The following is a 20,381-nucleotide window of genomic DNA, read 5'->3' on the forward strand; positions in this document are numbered from 1 at the left end:
TAACAGTGGAAGTGAGAAATAGATTTAAGGGACTAGATCTGATAGACAGAGTGCCTGATGAATGATGGACGGAGACAGGAGACAGGGATCAAGACCATCCCCAAGAAAAAGAAATGCAAAAAAGCAAAATGACTGTCTGAGGAGGCCTTACAAATAGCTGTGAAAAGGAGAGAAGTGAAAAGCAAAGGAGAAAAGGAAAGATATACCCATTTGAATGCAGAGTTCCAAAGAATAGCAAGGAGAGATAAGAAAGCCTTCCTCAGTGATCAATGCAAAGAAATAGAGGAAAACAATAGAATGGAAAAGACTAGAGATCTCTTCAAGAAAATTAGAGATACCAAGGGAACATTTCATGCAAAGATGGGCTCAATAAAGGACAGAAATGGTGTGGACCTAACAGAAGCAGAGGATATTAAGAAGAGGTGGCAAGAATACACAGAAGAGCTATACAAAAAAGATCTTCACAACCCAGATAATCACAATGGTGTGATCATTCACCTAGAGCAAGACATCCTGGAATGCGAAGCCAAGTGGGACTTAGGAAGCATCACTATAAGCAAAGCTAGTGGAGGTGATAGTATTCCAGTTGAGTTATCTCAAATCCAGAAAGTTCAGAGTCACACAACATGTAATTCACAAGGTCCTCCATGAATCCTGCTCTGCTCCCTCCAATGTCGGGCGTTCCTTCTATCTGGGCCTCTCTTCTCCTCTCCCCTCCCCAGAATGTACCTCTGCCGGCTGGTGCTTTAGATTCCACAGTTCTAACCTCTTCCCTGTACCAAAAAGGGTGTTTGTGGTTGTTTGAGGCGTTAATGTTTAATGAGCACATTACCAAACATTTATGCCTTAAGGGAAATGTGTTGAGAAGGAAAATGACCCTTTATAACCTAAAGGCCTCCATAATGGGCTTCTGAGAGGTCAAGGAACATGAACTGCTAGATGTTTTTCTCTGCCCTTTAGTATGTCCTAATCTATGAATATTTTCATAGATTTCTTTGGCAGCAACTCTCTAAGACTAGCTCAGAAGGCAAAAATTAGGTAGATACCAATTATTCCCCCAATCCCAACATAACAGAACAAATGAGCCCCCTTTCCTTCTCAACTTGGATCTAAGTTTATTTTATCTAACGATGTATTAATCCCCAAGTGGGTACAAGTTTTTTCTTCATTTTTTGGCCACACCATGTGGCATGCAGGATTCTAGTTCCCCAATCAGGGATTGAACCTGCAACCCCTGCAGTGGAGGTGTGGAGTCTTAACCACTGGACTGCCAGGGAAGTCCCACAATTTAAAGAAACAAAACAGATATTTCAGAAAGCCTGGATAATGCATGGTCGATAGAGGCATAATGGGTTGGTTCATGCGGGCTCCTGGGGTATGATGGGGATGCCTGCTAATGGCTGACATCAGGGGAAGCAGAAGTCCCCCCATCACCCAGCCCCAGTACTTCCCAGGCAGGGAGAATGCCTTGCTCTCTTGCTCTTGGCAGTGAGACCCCAAACTCCTGACAGTACCAGCCATGGTCAACACTTTTATTCCTTTGTACACACGAGCAGTCACCCCTAATCAGACTGTCCCTTTTCCTGGAAAGTGCTTCCTTCCCCTTGTTACTTTATGGACTCCCTCTTACTCCATGGGCCTCAGTTAATATTTCAGCAAGAAATCTTTGTCAAGTCCCCAGATATGGATAAGACTGCAGTCCTCTCAATGGCCTCCCTTGTATTAACCCCATGTCCATTTTCCCCACTTTCCATGATTGTCCCCTCATGTGTCTTTCCCTCTTAGGTATCCTACATGAGGCCTGGCCCACAGAGAGCACTAAACTATCTTTCCCTTTAAAATTCACTGAATAATGTGCTCATTAAACTAAGATCATTTCTTCTAACCCAGTAACAGGAGATCCCCAAGCTACCATCTGAGTTAAGCCTGCCATTCTTCGGGGTGAGGAGAGAGAAGAGACACTTCAAGGATGGAAAGAAAGCCCACAGTCTCCAAGACTAAATAAATTAATTCAAGTTAGCCAACAAGTAAATACAGGACTAGGAGTCAAAAGGCTACAGAAATCCCCCTCCTTGGCATGTGCAGAATGCATGGCCAACTCTGAAATGTCTTCTATTTTCCCAGATTGTTTTCGTTGCTTAATTGTTTAGCAAAAAAAAAAAAGAAGAAGAAGGAAATTCGGACACTCCCAAGTCTCCCTCCCATGGAAACCTGTTTTACTAGCTGCATTTTATGTGGCTGCAGAAGGCCCCAGAAGGAGGAGAGCAGGGAGTAACAGCCGTGCAGACTTGCAGGGCCAGAACCCACACCCAGGGCTCAGAAGGGCCCCCAGTTCAGGTGTTTTCCTCGTGTTCCTCTTGGAGCTGCTGTGTCATTAATTGAACTTGAATTTTGGTGCTGTATAAAGCATTCCCTTTGTGGTTCACTCCCAGTCTTAAACCTTGCATGTGACCACATGTAAATGTATATTTTTATGGTCCTATAATCTCAAGACTTTTAAATCTCTGTTGCTTAAAGGCATCCAGTGAACTGAAGTGGAGAACTCCAGAGGTTTCTGATCATTTAGAAGCAGTTTATGTGCTGGTTCTAAGTGGCTTCACAGCTTCACTTCTTGTAGAAATTGGGACAGAGCAAAGCTAAAGCCCTGACACCATATTAGCCCTTCAGACCAGAATCAAAAGTCACCAGAAAATAGGCAACCTCCTTCTGGTTAGACACCTCACTGGCAGATGTCTGTATCTGCTTGCTCACTGGAAGCTTCCTTCTTAGGGGTTACTCCTCTGTTACCTATTGTGTCGCCAGTTCATCTTCAGAACTGATGTGCTTTTCCAAGCTTGCATGGGCCACCTTAGACGGCCTCACTGAAAGGTGGGGTGTAGACCAAGAAACAAAGTCAGAGAGAATTGGGCTCGGGATCCAGGATATGGACCCCCTTCATGTCCTGCAGGAAACTCTCCTAGTATTCTATCCACTCACATTTCTTTTTCTTTTTTTAATTTCTACAATTGTTTCCTTTTTATTGACTTTTAAAATTGAAGTATCGTTGAATTACAATGTTGTACTATAGTTTCAGGTGTTCAGCAAAATGATTCATCTGTGTGTACATACACACACATATATATAACTGAATATATACAAATATATTAAACTGAGTATATGCATAAATATATATAATAACTGAATATATGTGTTTTTTTTCAGAATCTCTTCCATTAAAGGAGGTTTTTACAAGATACTGAATATAGCTCCCTGTACTATATGGCAGGTCCTTATTTTTTATGTATTTTGTGTACAGTCGTGTGTATCTGTTAACTCCAACTACCAATTTACCCCTCTCCACCTTTCCCCTTTCATAACTGTGTTTGTTTCCTATGTCTGAAACTCACGTTTCTTTTATTTCTTTCTCATTCTTTGTTCTCATAGTTGAACATTTTATGCACCTGGGACAAGAGTAAAAGGTAGGCAAAATGCAAAAACAAGCAATCAAAGAAAACAGCCCACAGATCTACTTTACACTCAGCTTCTGCTTTTCTCCAAAGTAAGTACTGTTTCTTTGGCACTGATCACTGATCACAAGGGATGACAAAGCTAAAGAATATTTACAAATGTGAAATTGACGAACAGGACTGCATCCGCCTCCCCTCTACTTCAGTGCCAGCCAATTACATTTCTTTTTTTTTCCAGTTACATCTCTTATACTCGAAACATTTGTGATGTTTTTCCATAACACAACCTTAATTTCCATATGCATAAACTATTGTTCTTAGGACAAATTGGTCACTTGTTTTCAGAATTTTCTTTGACATATTTGTTTCTCTCTTCCTCCTCCCCCCTCCCTTTTTTTTTTTTTTTGGTTGTTGCTAATGTTTTATTTAAAAAATCCATTTGTTTCTTAAAGATTGTCATAAGGAAAAAGGAGGCAACAAGGTTTGAAGCTTAGTATAAAATCAAACTTAATGGAAAATCACACAGCTCTTCTGACTGAGCAAACATCTGCCCAGTGGGTTTGCTCAAGAATTCAGAAGCTGCCATCCTCCGCATCAGGTCACTAGCGCTAGACCTAAGGGCCTCCAACAATTTGGTCAAGGTCTTCGTTACCAGGCCACTAGATTCTGCATTCAAGGACTCCACAGGAATGGATTGGAAAGTTACGTTTCCAGCCACTCCATATTTCTAGTGTGGGTTTATCTGCAGTAAAAACTCTACCAAGTTTGGTTTTGTTTCATTTTGTTTTTGCCCATTTGCTTCTTCTTTGATCTGTATTTATGCCAGCAGATATTTTCTGACCCAAACTAACAATCTCACACATAGCCCTTTTTACTTCAGCTTGTTACATTTGGCCCAGACTCAGCAGTCATGACCTTTGGGGTTTTAATCCGATCTTACGATCAGCCTAAGGCTGTCCTCTGGAAATTGTGCCCTCTCTCAGCCTTGTGTCCACAATACATTTAACAAACATACTTTAAAAATTCATCCAAAGTTCTTATTACAGTGTTGGGAAGGGCAGGTCAAGAAACAAGCTTTGGTGTCGACTATTGCAGCTGGATTTTAAAAGACTGGGTTTTTATGGAAGCAGATCCTCAAATAGACATCAGGGAGGAATTTTAACAGTGAAAACTAGTGAGAAGTGATGGAGGTGTTACACTTCCAGCGCTCGAGTTCTCCAAGGATGGGGCACTTATAATCAAGGGTGGCCTCTGGAAAGTGAAGGCGAAACGTAAGAAACTTGGTAGGCTTAGGAAGCTGTCTTATTATTTGGAAAAGAAAAGTGAACCCTCCTATACCAACATTAGACAGTGAAAAATTCGCCTGCAATGCAGGAGACCTGGGTTGGATCCCTGGGTCAGGAAGAGCCCCTGGAGAAGGAAATGGCAACCCACTCTAGTATTCTTGCCTGGAGAATTCCATGGACAGAGAGGTTTGCTGGGCTACAGTCCATGGGGTCGCAAAGACTCAGGCACAACTGACTGACTAACAATTTCCCTTTCATACTTTTAAAGGAGTCAGCCCTGAAAAATACTAGTCTTGTGAGAAGTCAATTCTCATGCACATTTTGGGGGATTGATTGCCTTGGAGTGGGGGGGTCTTTTCACCAGCTGGCCCCAGTCATTCCAAGGACCAATATATAAGACCTTTCTTTGGTGGATGCCCAGGTATATGAGTCTTACAGCCCCTTCTAAAGTAGCGAGTGAAATTCTGAGGCAGTTTTACTTATCTGCTTACTTCCATACACCTAGAATTGTGCTACAAAAATAATTAAAGTTGGTGGTCAAATGTTAACACCAGAAATTCCCCATCACAACATTTCCTCTCTCTCCCTGAGAGTCCAGCTCACTTCAATGCGTATTAGAGTGTGGCATGAAGCTTTTGTTTTTGACACGTGTGTAACCCAGAAGGTTTATTTCAGCATGGTGTATATTTATTAGGTGTTTTGACCTTGAAGATATAAATGATTAAGCTCTTCTCTACTCATAGGAGTAACTGAAATACATTTATGCACAAAAGAACCCACTTAGCACCTTTTTCTGTTTTTAAGTACTTGAAATCCAGTAAGAAGCCTCAGGAATTACCACGCCTGTCTTTCAAGTTCATTTACTATGTGTGCACATTCTTAACTGTCACATGGTCATGGCATTTATAACTTTGGGTAAATAGTGAGAGAAAGGGATTCAGTGAGGCAATGAATGAGTAATCATGAACAACAATCTAAAGCTCAAGAAAAGGAAATTTTGGATTTCATGTTAATATTGAATCTTCTCTAGAGTAAAATTGCTTCTTTCTCATACAAACCGAATACGGGGAGACCTCAGAGACAATGGGAGTTCAGTTCCAAACTTCCACAGTCAGATGAATATCACAATAAAACAAGTCACACAAATTTTTTGGTTTCCCAGTGCATATAAAACTAGCATTTACACTATACCACAGCCTATTAAGTGTGCACCAGCATTACGACTAAAAAGCACGCGTGTGCTCAGTCGTGTCCTACTCTGTGTGGCTCCATGGACTGTAGCCCACCAGGCTCCTCTGTCCATGGAATCTTCTTGGCAAGAATATTGGAGTGGGTTGCCACTTTCTACGCAGGGCATCTTCCCAACCCAGGGATCAAATCCATGCCTCTTGCATCTCCTGCATTGGCAGGTGTATTCTTTACCACTAACGCCACTGGGGTTTTTGTTTTTGTTGTTCAGTAGCTCATTGATGTCCAACTCTTGTAACCCCATGGACTGCAGCACGCCAGGCCTCCCTGTCCATCACCAACTCCCAGAGTTTGCTCAAACTCATGTCCATTGAGTCGGTGATGCCATCCAACACCTCATTCTGTCTCCCCCTTCTCCTCCTGCCTTCAGTCTTTCCCAGCACCAAGATCTTTTCCAATGAGAAGGCTCTTTGCATCAGGTGGCCAAAGTATTGGAGCTTCAGCTTCAGCATCAGTTCTTCCAAGGAATATTCAGGATTAATTTCCTTGGGATTGATTGGTTTGATCTCCTTGATGTTCAAGGGACTCTCAAGAGTCTTCTCCAACATCACACTTTGAGAGCATCAATTCTTCCATGCTCAGCCTTCTGTATAGTCCAACTCTCACATCCATATATGAGTACTGGAAAAGTGATAGCTTTGTCTGTATAAACCTTTGTCAGCAAAGTGATGTCTCTGCTTTTTAATACTCTATCTAGGTTTGTCATAGCTTTCCCTCCAAGGAGCAAACATCTTTTAATTTCATGGCTGCAGTCACCATCTGCAGTGATTTTGGAGCCCCAGAAAATAAAATCTGTCACTGTTTCCATTTTTTCCCCGTCTATTTGCCATGAACTGATGGAACCAAAAGCCATGATCTTAGTTTTTCGAAAGTTGAGTTTTAAGCCAGCTTTTTCACTCTCCTCTTTCACCTTAATCAAGAGGCTCTTTAGTTCCTCTTCACTTTCTGCCCTTAGAGTGGTGGGTATGCCTTAGTTAAAAAATATTTCACTGCTAGGAAATGCTAACCATCAACTGAGGCTTCAGCAAGTCACAATAATAACATCAAAGATCACTGATCACAAATCACCTTAAGAAATATAATAATAGCAAAAACTTTGAAACTTTCCAAGGATAACCAAAATGTGATACAAAGACACAAAGTGAGCAAATGCTATTGGGAAAATGGCACCAATAGACTTGTTTAACACAGGGTGGCCACAAAACTTCAAGTTGTAAAAAACACAATATCTACAAAGTGCGATAAGATGAAGTGCAATAAAACAAAATATTTCTGTAGTTGTTTAAGGCAAGAATTATCAGTTAAAATTAGTAGGGGACAGTAAGGTGAGAAACAGGATTTTTACAAAGTCTCAAAGTATCTCCCCACAGAATAATTATTAATTATAACGGAGAGTACTTATTAATTACAGTGAAGTCCTTTGGACTGCAAGGAGATCCAACCAGTCCATCCTAAAGAAAATCAGTCCTGAGTGTTCATTGGAAGGACTGATGTTGAAGCTGAAACTCCAATACTTTGGCCACCTGATGTGAAGAACTGACTCATTAGAAAAGACCCTGATGCTGGGAAAGATTGAAGGCAGGAGGAAAAGGGGATGACAGAGGATGAGATGGTTGGATGGCATCACCAACTCTATAGACATGAGTTTGAGCAAGCTGCGGGAGTTGGTGATGCACAGGGAAGTCTGGTATGCTGCAATCCATGGATCACAAAGAGTTGGACACGACTGAGCAACTGAACTGAATGGATAGTGGAGATATCTAGCAGACACCACCTTAACCAAGGGATCAAAGTTAACAACATCAGTAATGAGATATCAACATCAAATGCCTCCTAATGCCTCCTAAATATCAAAGTGCACCGAGAAAAACGCAAGATCACTTCTGTGATTTTCCTGCTGAAAGAGTGTAGAGTGTAGCCTGAAAAGAATCACAAGGAAACATCAGTTCAACCCAAGGTGAAGAAACTTTTACAAAATAACTGGTCCAAACTCTTTAAAGTTCAAGGTCACAAAGGACAGAAAGACTGAGGAAATGTTTCTGATTAAAGGAGAAGAGCAGAGATAAAAGCTAAATGTAACATAATTTAATCATAGGTCAGATTCTGGACCAAAAAAAAGAACATTAGTGGGATGACTGGTGAAGCTTAAATAAGCTTGACAGTTTAGACAATAGAGTAGGATCAGTGTTAATTTATTGATTTTGATCATTGTACAGTGATTATAAAAAATATTAACTTTCAGAGAGTCTTGATGTGAGCATACTAAGAAATTATTTATATCTGTAATTTTTTCATAAACCTGAAATGATTTCAAAATGAAAAAGTTAAAACACAAAAAATATACAGCCAAAAAATATAAATAAATATATACACGTCACACTGATAAATTGCTAAGGAAAAAAAAGAAAAAGGTTTGAGAACTACTGGATTAGATTACGTGCTAAGGTTTTACAATTCCATGAATTATCAAACTTAGACAATCAGAATGTTTCAAGATCAATTGCTTTAAGAAAATCTGCCTCCAACTGAACCATGATAGAGTGAGAATTTATTTGAATTTCTTACGTCTTTATGTTCACACCAGGTAACACAATGTAACAGATTCACATCACCTGACACTTTCATAAAAGATATTGAAATAAATTCATTTCTTGTCTTTTCCACTAGTGGAGACATATACACATATGTGCCTCATTAATATGGGCTCCCCGGGTGGATCAGTGGTAAAGAATGGGCCTGCAATGCAGAAACTGCAGGATCAGGTTTGATCCGTGGGTTGGAAAGATCCCCGGGAGGAGGAAATGGCAACCCACTCCAGTATTCTTGCCTAGGAAAGCCCATGGACAGAGGAGCCTGGTGGGCTACAGTCCATAGGGTTGCAAAGAACTGGACATGACTGAGCAACTAAGCATACCTGTATCATTAGTGCATCTTATTCTAGAAAATAACATGAAGCTGGTAATCCAAATTATCCATCCTCATTCCAATCTAGACTGCCCTGACACCCAGCTCCCTGCCACTCATAATTAGAACGTTTGCAGATTAAAATTTTCATTTCAATTCCCCTGAAATACGCAGGAGATAAAACTTTCGCCAGGGGTGCAGAAAATAGGAAAAATGTATTCGGTCGGTCGGTTTAAAGATAACCTGCATCCTTGCGCCTCTGAGTTGATTTTTTTTTAATAATGACATGTACTTTACTTGGCAATGTCCACTCTCTAAAAATGAAGGTAGAAAAGTACATTTGAATTTGGAAACAAATTTGCTAATATAAGCCTCAGGAATTTCTTACCATCCCTGAATCCTCAGCTTAAAAACATTCTTTGCCAGAAGTGTTCTATATTGTTTTTACTGCGGGCACACTCTTCCTCTGCAGACTCCATAATGGTGGGAACAGAACAAAGACAGCACTGTGGGGTTCTGGCTCTTTCTCTGCCACTCACCATGTTGCCTCAGTTTCCTCAGCTGTAAAGAGAGGAGACTGTGCAAGGAAATGTTCTTTTTTTTAATATTTATTTATTCATTTTGGCTTTGCCAGGTCTTAGTTGTGGCATGCAGTTTCTTCAGCTGTGGCATGTGGAATCTAGTTCCCTGACCAGGGATGGAACCTGGGCTCCCTACACTGGGAACTCAGAGTCTCAGCCACTGGAGCACCAGCAAAATCCCCAGAAGCATTCTTAAACCTTGTATTATGGACCTCTTGAGCAGTCTGATGAAGGCAATGACCTCTTTCACAGTAATATTTTTAAATGGCTAAAAGAAAATACATACAATTACAAAACAACTAATCACATAAAACACAGAGCTAAAAATAATTTTAAATGTGTGATATAATAATATATGTATATTCTTTAGTAACACAAATGATAATATCTAACAGTCGCTCTCCTAAATCCCATAATTTCAAAGACGTGATGGGCATGAACAATATCTCGAGATAGTGTACAACACTGAGATGTGATACAAAGACATCTCTGACTTTTTTTGTGTCAAAGTCACAGGCACATATGATGTCCCTGTGGTTTTTTGCCCACATTTGAAATGGGAAGCAAAGACAGATTTCAGTTAGAGATTAGTAAAAGTAAAAATTATAATTATTTTCCCCCAAGGATCCTCGGTTATGAACCTCTGGACCAGATGACCCCCAGGTCCTCTTCTGGCCCGACGAGTCTGTCGTTTCTGTAGTCTCCCCCAGCCAAGCACCTTGAGGGGGACCCTCATCAACCATGTGTGTGTCTGTGTGTATGTGTGTGAGCCTCTCTGGGGACTCAAGTTTAACAAGATATCAAAATATTTCATTTGCAAGTCTTGGCAGCTGCACAGCACTTAGCGAAGCAGAGCCAGCCTTCCTGGTTGAGATCGGTCCACATCAGATTCATCTGTCTAGCATTTCAGAGTTCTTTCCCACATTTGTCCAACTGCGGTTTGAAGGCTGTAACTGACAATATAAACGTGCCCTAAGGTAGAAACTCCGACCCCATTTCCCTCAGTGATCTCCAGGGTTGGCCATTACCATGCACATGCCTGGAGTCAAGGGATCTCCACGGATCTGCTAATTATTCCCCAGGTTTTCCCACCAGCAATAAAAATCCCATTTGTTGCAGCTTGCTTGCAGAACAGTCCCATTTCCACAATGGTGGCATTAATTAGCAAAAACCTGTGAAAATGACTGGAGTTTATAGGTTTTAAGGAGAGAGAAAGAAAGGACCCTGAGTCACTTCTAAATATTCTTATAAACTCTCCCACAGCAACCAGGGCCTAAACCAAGCACACTTGTCTAGATGCTGTGATTTTTCATGTTTGTCGCCTTAAGCGGGAATTGGTCAAGACCTCGGCTTCCCATTAGAGTAATGGCTTTGGTGAACACTGAATGCAGAAAGACGGTGAAATTTCTCAGATAATCAATCACCATTTCCTGATGACCTAGTGGCACTTCCCATTAAAACTGGAAGGATCCTGGATATTCCATTCTAGAAGGCACAACCCCTGCCCAGTGGGGTGCTCTAGAAACAAACCATCTCTCCAGGGTTTCAAGAGATATTCCAGATGATGATGTTGGGATATGAGGACTGGAGAGGTGTCCCCGCCCTCCCACCTGGAAAGATACACAATCTAACCTCAGAGACATTCGATACACTCACACAAAGATGGTGGCTGGCAGAGGAGGAAAAATAAACGGGAAAGCTTGTCGTCTGTGATTTTACCAATCTTTGTTTTGGAGCAGTTTTGGATTTTTGCTTGTTTTTGTTTTTAAGCTAAGTAGCCCTATTTTCTACTTAACAGTTTATCCACAAGGAGAAAATGGTCTATCCTCATCTTAAAAGCCAGGACTCAATCACTTTCTAAGCAAATGTGACTCTCAACTTTCCTTCTGAAGGGTTAAACAGATGGATAAAGGGTAATAAATCTTCTCTCTTCACTTTCAATGAGTTTCAGAATGTTTTCCTCCCTAATTCCTACCCTGAGCCAACAATCACTGCTGACTTTAGCTAAGAATTCTATTTTCTAATTTTTTTATAGCTGCAATGTGAGTTTCCCATGCAGTTTTTATTAACTGTGTTTCATTGCAAAGCCATGCAAGCAAAAATGGCCCTTATTTTTATTTGAAGAAGTCTATTTCAGTGACAATCTAGCCTCGGGGCAGCTATATGTCAATCTCTTTGATTTTTTTTTTTCCCCTGTTGAAACAAGCATGGGAAAGTTGCAAGACAAATGCCATGCAGGGCAGGACTGAAGCAAGCAGCATATCACCCTCATCTTCAGCCGACTCAAGATCAGAAAGGAAAAGAAAAGTCAATGAAGGGATGACCCAACAGTGTAAGGTGGAAAGAAACTCCTGTACATCTACCAGCTTTCTTTCCCAACAGATGGAAGGCCTTAAATTCTCTCCACTTGTCAACTTTTCCCAGAGATGACATTATTTGGGATTATGCTGGGAGGCTGGAGCATAATATTTACAATAAGAAGCATGTCTTCTTAAAAAGGCAAAAGGGGCTTAAGTGCCTGTTGTTTCTGGGCTACCGCCCCAGGGTTTCCTGAACTGGTTCTTCCCTGCACCCCCTGAAATAGAGCTGAGTCCTTCAGAGCTACGAACCTGGAAGTCTACAGTACTAATTCTTGGGGCTCAAACCCCAGCACCTCACTCTGCAAAGTGGTAATGTGGCAGCTGGGCCAGTCTGCGTGTGTTTTGAACACCTAACACCAGGTTCCTCAGACATACACAAGCCTGTGATCTGAAGCTTCAGTTGATGGACTGGAAACAGTATTTGACATGTCGACCTCTAAAGCTAAATTCTGAAAACAAATGGGAAAAAACTGGAACAAAGATTGGGAGTGAAGGATATGAATTTCTTTGAATGAGCCCAGCATTATCCAGATATCCATGTCTTTATATTATTTCACTAAACATTCTCATCAACACTATCAAGTAGGCGTCATTATCACCACTTTATATGTGAAGGAGAGGTTGGCAAGAGAATTGGTAGTCAAATAAACTAATATAAGTTATTATATGCTGTCTTTATCTGGCATGATTAGAGAAGAGAACCTTTTGTTTTTTTTCCAAGAGAAAGCTGGAAGGAACTCTGGAGACCATTTGGTCTTACTTCTCATTTTTCAGCTGATGAATAATAAAAGAGGGACAAATACGGCCCGCAGTCTGTTTTTGTAAATAAAGTTTTATTGGAACCTGGCCACACTTTTCATGTATATATTGTCTATGCTTTCATATTATACAGGCAAAGTTGAGTACCTGCAATTAAGATAACATGACCTACAAAACTTAAAGTTTGTGGACCTTTCAGAAAATGTTTGCCAACCCCATCTAGAGATCAATTTGATCTTAATAATAGTGAGTTTTCCAATCCATGAATATGGTATATTTCTCCATTTCTTTAGGTCATCTCTTCCTGAAATGTTTTGTATTTTTTAATGTGCATCTTGCACATTTTTGCTGGAAATAAATTTTGGTCTGTTATGATTTTTGATGCTTTTTAAACATTTTTTATTTTTCAAATGGTTGCTGTTGGATATACAAATACAATCTATTTTGCAGATCAACTTTGAATACCAAAACCTTGCTGAACTTGATACTAGTTCCAGCAGATTTTTACAGAATCCTTAGGATTGTCTACACAGATAAAAATAACTTTTGTAAACAAAAAGTCATATTCTTCCTTTTGATCTTTATGCTTCTTTTTCTTCTCTTACTGGACTGGTGTGACCTTTAGTACAATGTCAATGGAAGTGGTAAGAGTGGATATCCTCATCTTTTTCATGATCACCAGGGGAAAACATGTAATAGTTACCATTAAGTTTGATGTTAGCTGTTGCTTTTTTTCTTAGACTTTTAAAGTCCTTCACATTTTCACTTATTTATACATTTTGAAAAAATGATTTTTGGACAGAATGAATTGGAGAATAAAAAGCTCAAGTAATCAGAAATGAGAATATCTGCTAATTGAATCCTGCACTGTGTTTAGATTTGGCTAGTCGACCCTGTTTGATAGGAAGAGAAGATGGAAGGTCAAAGAGAAAGTAGTACAAAGATCCCTCTTCCAGCACTGCTGACCTTTTGAGAGAAAATCTTGAGTAAGAGTATAAAATGGCATAACTGCTTTGGGAAACTGCCCTCTGACCCAAGAATTCCCATCTGCATATCTACACAAGGGAAATAAGTGCACATGCCAACAAGTCTTGCAGACGAACTTTCCTAATGGCTTTGTGTATCATGCTGAAAATGAGAGGCAACCTAAAAGTCCATCTCTGAGGATGGATTCTAAAAGCTGTGGTGTATCCATATAATGGAACACTTCTCAGCAACAAGAAGGAAGAAACTCCTGGTACATATCACAATGTGAAAAAAAACCTCAAGATCATGATATCAAGTGTAAAAAAGCAGACTCAAAAGGTACATATCATTTGGTTTCAAGTAGACAAAGTTCAGGCTTCCCAGGTGGTGCTAGTGGGAAAGAACCCACTTGCCAATGCAGGAGACGTAAGAGTCACAGGTTCAATCCCTGGGTCAGGAAGAACTCCTGGAGGAGGGCATAGCAACCCACTCTGGTATTCTTGCCTGGAGAATCCTATGGACAGAGGAGCTACAGTCCGTAGGGTCACAAAGACATGACTGAGTGACTTAGCAAGCACAGCAATGAAGTTCTGCAACAGGTAAAACTAATCTACAGGGATAAAAAGCAGAATAGTTGTCAGGTGTGGTGACAAGAGAGGCAGAGATCAACCAGAGAGGGAAAAAAAGGACTTTCTGGAGAGATAACAATATTCTAAATCTCAAGTGGTGGTGAATCCATGGGAATACCTATTTCTCAAACCTCAAACCATATTTTAATACTTAAGAACTGTGCATTTCACTGAACATAAACCTCAAGAGAAGATAAATTTAGAAAAGGCAAGCCTTCAGGGAAAAGGCAGGATACTATTGAGTGAGTTCAGTGGAGCAGCTTCAGACACTTGGGCCCCAGTATCGAGAGGGTCTGCAGGGGACCAATGACAGCACCAAGGAACAGCTCTGTGAGGGGCCTGGACTCCAGCCTCTGCCAACAGACATCCCGCAGCCAACATGCAGACCAAGCAAAAACACAGTACTTGGCCAACACAGGTCCGTCTAGTCAAAGCTGTGGTTTCTCCAGTGGTCTTGTATGGATGTGAGAGCTGGACTAAAGAAAGCTGAGCACCGACGAATTGATGCTTTTGAACTGTGATGTTGGAGAAGACTCTTGAGAGTCCCTTGGACTGCAAGGAGATCCAACCAGTCCATCCTAAAGGAGATCAGTCCTGGGTGTTCATTGGAAGGACTGATGCTGAAGCTGAAACTCCAGTACTTTGGCCACCTGATGGGAGGAGCTGCCTCATTGGAATAGACTCTGATGCTGGGAAAGATTGAAGGCAGGAGGAGAAGGGGACGACAGAGAAAAAGATGGTTGAATGGCATCGTTGACTTGATGGACCTGAGTTTGAGTAAGCTCCGGGAGTTGGTGATGGACAGGGAGGCCTGGCGTGCTGCAGTCCATGGGATAGCAAAGAGTCAAGCATGACTGAGCGACTGAACTGAACTGAAGTAAAAATAATGTGTATGCCAAGCAAAAGAAGCTTCAAGACTAGTCCCACAGACCCTTTTCCAACTGATTTGCAGGTCCCTGACTCTCCTGCTCAGAAATTCAGGGGCCACCAGTGTGAACTTCAAATCGCTTAGTCAGTCAGTCACCCAGACCCAGCCACCTTCCCCACACACCTGCGAACACTTGTCCATCTTCTCAGCTTTCTAGATTCACTCACAAGCCCAAGAATACTGCAGTGGGTAGCCTATCCCTTCTCCAGCGGATCTTCCCAACCCAGGAATCGAAGCAGGGTCTCCTGCATTGCAGGTGGATTCTTTACCAACTGCTATCAGGGAAGCCCCACAGGCCCCACACACTGTTGTAAATCACTGGACTAAGTGACTTGTGAGTAAAGATAGTCCAAGTAACACATTTACAACAGTGCTGGAGTCATAGCAAATGCCCAAGAAATGTCAGATACCATCACAGCTCCCATTTCTGTCTCTTTTTCTGTTTTTCCTTCAGCCCTCTTGATCTTAAGGGGCACTTGGGCAACACTCATGCATGTTTTCTTGAACGACGTTGAACGATAGAAGCTTCCCCAGGAGATAATCGACCAGGGAGTAGAGTTCTCTCTCTAGGTGCCTAAGTGTTCAGCCAGGGTCACCACACCCTAGAGCTTCAGGGGGCTTTATCCTTTACACTTAAGCACAGTGAGGCTCCAGATAATAAGGTGGGTGTCACCAAGTCCCCAGCCCGTCAGACTGGGTTAGGACTTCGCACCTGGCTCTACTTGCCCCCTCCGACTTCCAGGCAGACGTTGTATCCAGCAGGCACTCAGTAAATGCCTTTATGAAATGTATATTGGTGGGGCAGCGAAAGGTATCTCTTTTTCAGGGTAGTTAGACATTCAAATCTCACTATAATAAACATACATGTTCTAGACAAATTAAATTATGTTGACTCATGAGAATTTTTCTTTGATATTTTACAACCAGATGTTTTTTCTTCCAGGTGAGAATAAACTTTGTTTTCCTGGGTTACACGGGGAAACTTTGGAAACCGAGTTGAAATGTCTGCTTTAATTTCTAGTTCAGGAAAGGTGATGTAACAGAAGGGAAAAAGCAGAGATGCAGGGGCTAACTCAGCCTAATTTCTGAGGTACTTAAAGACCACTCTTCATCTCTGGATCATAACTGCTTATACTGCAAGGTTATGGTGGGAGCCTGAGACTGGCTGAGCAGAATGCTTGGCACATAGTAGGATCTCAACAAGTAAGTAGAACTTCCCCTTTTTCTAGGCACACGGGATCACTGCCTCTGAGCCCCAGCACTTCCAGCCCATCATTCCAAATCGATCCCCACGTCAGAGGTTCAGAAACAAAGTAGATCATGACAGCTGTCTAAAGCAAAACAATGAAGTCACATTCAGGTCCAGCTTTAACTCATGTCCTGAGGACCTGGAGTAGAATGACATTTCAAGTATCAAGGGCAAAGCAACAAAAGAGGAGACAGGCACCCTGAGCTCCAAACTTCAAAACTTAGACCAAGCCACGATTCCAAAGCAGCCTCAAACTGAGGCACAGCAAAACATTATGTAACCAGAAGGCTCCTTTATTTATTCCACTGGCAAACATTTCCTGCTTGGCTTTGTATAAATACGGGTGCAGAATTTCCTAGCCGCCGTATCTTCTGTGGGGCCAGCTAGCATTACCCTGTTTGGTTCGGAGCATTGACCTCATTGTTTCAGAAGCTCGCTCCTCCCACCAGACACTTTGATGAACTGGCTCCATGCACGGATGGAGGTTTGGGTTAAATGTTTCAGGGCTAACAACACAACCAGACTGAGTTGTCCAAATTAGCATCAGCAACATGAAAGAAGCCCTTCTACCCAAGGACATGGAGCTCAAGGAGTTGCTCAGCTTTTCTGAAAGGTGGAAAGAAGGCCAAGATGCGTGAGGGCTTAACCCAGGTGGAGTCAGCCTTCGTAAGACCATGTGTACACGTGAGAACTTGGCATGCTCCAAGAGCTCTTCTAAGAACTGCACACAGGTTAAATCCTTCCATGCACACCCATAAGGCTATGTGCTGTGCTGTGCTTAGTCGCTCAGTCATGTCCAACTCTTTGCAACCCCATGGACTGTAGCCCTCCAGGCTCCCCTGTCTATGGGGATTCTCCAGGCAAGAATACTGGAGTGGGTTGACATGCCCTCCTCCAGGGGATCTTCCCAACCCAGGGATCGAACCCAGGTCTCTTGCATTGTGAGTGGATTCTTTACTGTCTGAGCCACCAGGTAAGCCCAAGAATATTAGAGTGGGTAGCCTATCCTCTCTCCAGAGGATCATCCTGATCCAGGAATCAAACTGGGGTCTCCTGCATTGCAGGCGGATTCTTTAACAGCTGAGCTACCAGGGAAGACCCCATAAGCCATAAGACACACTATTTTACAACCACAACTTAAGTTCAGATCCAGACCACCACAATAAAGCAAATATCACAACAAAGTGAGTTACACAAATCTTTTGGTTTCCCAAGGCAGATAAAAGTTAAGTTGATACTACACTATCTCTATTAAGTGTAAAATAGCACCATGTCCAAGAAAATGGACATAGGACATACCTTCCTTGAAATAATGACCTGGAGCTGCCAATCAAAAGGCAAGAAGAACATGATTGTGATTGTCACATGCGTATGTGCAGGCTAAGTCACTTCAGTTGTGTGACTTTTTACAACCCTGTGGCGTGTAGCCCACCAGGCTCTTCTGTCCGTAGAATTCTCCAGGCAAGAATACTACAGTGGATAGCCATTTCCTTCTCCAGGTGATCTTTCCAACCCAGGGATCAAACTTGTGTCTTTTATGTCTCCTGCATTGGCAGGTGGGTTCTTTACCACTAGCGCCACCACACGCATGCACCCATAATAATAATAATAATACCAATAGAACAGGAGGAAACTTTCAGAGATGATGTATATGTTTACGGCATAGATTGTGAAGCTGATTTAATGGGTATAAAATGATCTCCATACTCCTCCAGTTGTATACATCAAATATATACTGCTCTTTATATGACAAAAATATACTTTATGCTAAACGTCCTCTGAGCCTTTGGTATGTCACAGTAGTAACATCAAAGTTCACTGATCACAGGTCACCATGACAAGCAGAATGATAATGAACAACTTTGAAATATTACAAGAATTACCCAAATGTAACCCAAAGACACGAAGTGAGCAAATGCTGTTGGCACCAGTAGATTTGCTCAACACAGAGTTTCCACAAACATCCAATTTGCAAAAAAAGACAGTATCTGCCACGTACATTAAAATGAAGCACAATAAGATGAAGTATTCCTGTGTCCCCATTTTACAGATGATGACAGTGAGGCATAGGAATCTTGAAGCCAAGCTTGATAAACAGTTGAGTCCATATTCAAACCCAAACAAATGAGCTCTGGACTCTGCAGTCTTATCCACTAGCTATACCACACCACCCAAAATACAGTTTCTAGGAAAAATAAAGTGGAACAGATGTGAATGTGTCTCCCACGGCACCCTAGCCCCCTGCCTCAGCCAACAAGCTCCTTGCTTGCAACAAACATGTATTGAGAGCCTCCATATCCTGGCTATGTCCTAGGAATTCAGAGCTAAATAGGCCATGGATCCTGTTCTCTAAACCCGCACATTCACCACTAGCCACATTGAACAAAATTAAATTGAATTAAATTTAAATTTATTTTCTCTACTTCACTAGCCACGTTTCAAATACTGAGTAGCCCCATATGGTTAGTGACTAGTGTGTTGGACAATGTAGATATGGAACATTTCCATCACTGTAGAAACTTTTTTTGAGACTTTGCTACTCAAAGAGATGTTCACTAAACCTGCAGCATCAATATAGCTCAGGATCTTGCTGGAAGAGTCTCAGCCCTACTGGATCAGAATCTTCATTTTAACAAGATTCTTGAGAGATTCATGTATACCTTAGGCTGTAAGAGTGCTTGAGTCTAGAAATATTTTCTGCACTACTCCTTGAAGTTACATGACCTGAGGTTGGAAACCCAAGGCAATGAAGGAGCAAGAGTATTCTCAAGGGCTCAGAGAAAGAGTCCTGATGGGACTTGCTATTATCATGGCCCTTAGAATAGAAAATAGACTCTTGGAGCTTATGCCAAGGAAGGTAGGGGATAGGCTGTTTGGGAGCAGTGAGGAGGTGGGGGAGAAGAGAGTTGAGACAGCAAAACAGTACATAAATCTAAATATCAAAGATAGCCAGCAATAACAACCACAAGCAACATTTATTGAATCTGTACAATGGACTTGTAACACTGTACAGGAGGCGGTGATCAAAACCATCCCCAAGAAAAAGAAATGCAAAAATGGAAAATGGTTGCCTGAGGAGGCCTTACGAATAGGCCTCCAGAATAGTTAAGAAAAGAGAAGTGAAGTGAAGTGAAGTGCAGTGAAAGTCGCTCAGTTGTGTCCAACTCTTTGCGACCCAATGGACTATACAGTCCATGGAATTCTCCAGGCCAGAATACTGGAGTGGGTAGACTTTCCCTTCTCAAGGGGATCTTCCCAACCCAGGGATCGAACTCAGGTCTGCCACATTACAGGCAGGTTCTTTACGAGCTGAGCCAAAAGGGAAGCCCAAAAAAAGAAGTGAAAGGCAAAGGAAAGATATACCCATCTGAATGCAGATTTCCAAAGAATAGCAAGGAGAGGTAAGAAAGCCTTCCTCAGCGATCAATGCAAAGAAATAAGGGAGAACAATAGAATGGGAAAGACTAGAGATTGTTTCAAGAAAATTAGAGATATCAAAGGAATATTTCATCCAAAGATGGGCACAATAAAGGACAGAAACTGTATGGACCTAACAGAAGCAGAAGATATTAAAAAGAGGTGGCAAGAATACACAGAAGAACTATACAAAAGAGATCTTAATGACACAGATAAACATGATAGTGTGATCACTCACCTAGAGCCAGACAACCTGGAGTGTGAAGTCAAGTGGGCCTTAGGAAGCATCACTATGAACAGAATTCTAGCTGAGCTATTTCAAATCCTATAAGATGATGCTCTTAGAGTGCTGCACTTAGTATGCCAGCAAATTTGGAAAACTCAGCAGTGTCCACAGGACTAATAAACATGATAGTGTGATCACTCACCTAGAGCCAGACAACCTGGAGTGTGAAGTCAAGTGGGCCTTAGGAAGCATCACTATGAACAGAATTCTAGCTGAGCTATTTCAAATCCTATAAGATGATGCTCTTAGAGTGCTGCACTTAGTATGCCAGCAAATTTGGAAAACTCAGCAGTGTCCACAGGACTAGAAAAGGTCAGTTTTT

The 20,381-nt window shown here is 41.7% G+C and overlaps 1 long non-coding RNA gene across 1 annotated transcript; it reads left to right on the forward strand.

The window, feature by feature from the left end:
* Positions 1-491: 491 nt before the first annotated feature.
* Positions 492-20,138, forward strand: LOC122448676. Its single transcript, XR_006271720.1, has 3 exons — positions 492-571; positions 6,938-6,943; positions 20,074-20,138. It is a non-coding gene; the product is annotated as an uncharacterized LOC122448676 (long non-coding RNA).
* Positions 20,139-20,381: the final 243 nt, after the last annotated feature.

The sequence above is a fragment of the Cervus canadensis genome, chromosome 10, assembly GCF_019320065.1.
Source record: "Cervus canadensis isolate Bull #8, Minnesota chromosome 10, ASM1932006v1, whole genome shotgun sequence".
NCBI classification, from domain to species: domain Eukaryota; kingdom Metazoa; phylum Chordata; class Mammalia; order Artiodactyla; family Cervidae; genus Cervus; species Cervus canadensis.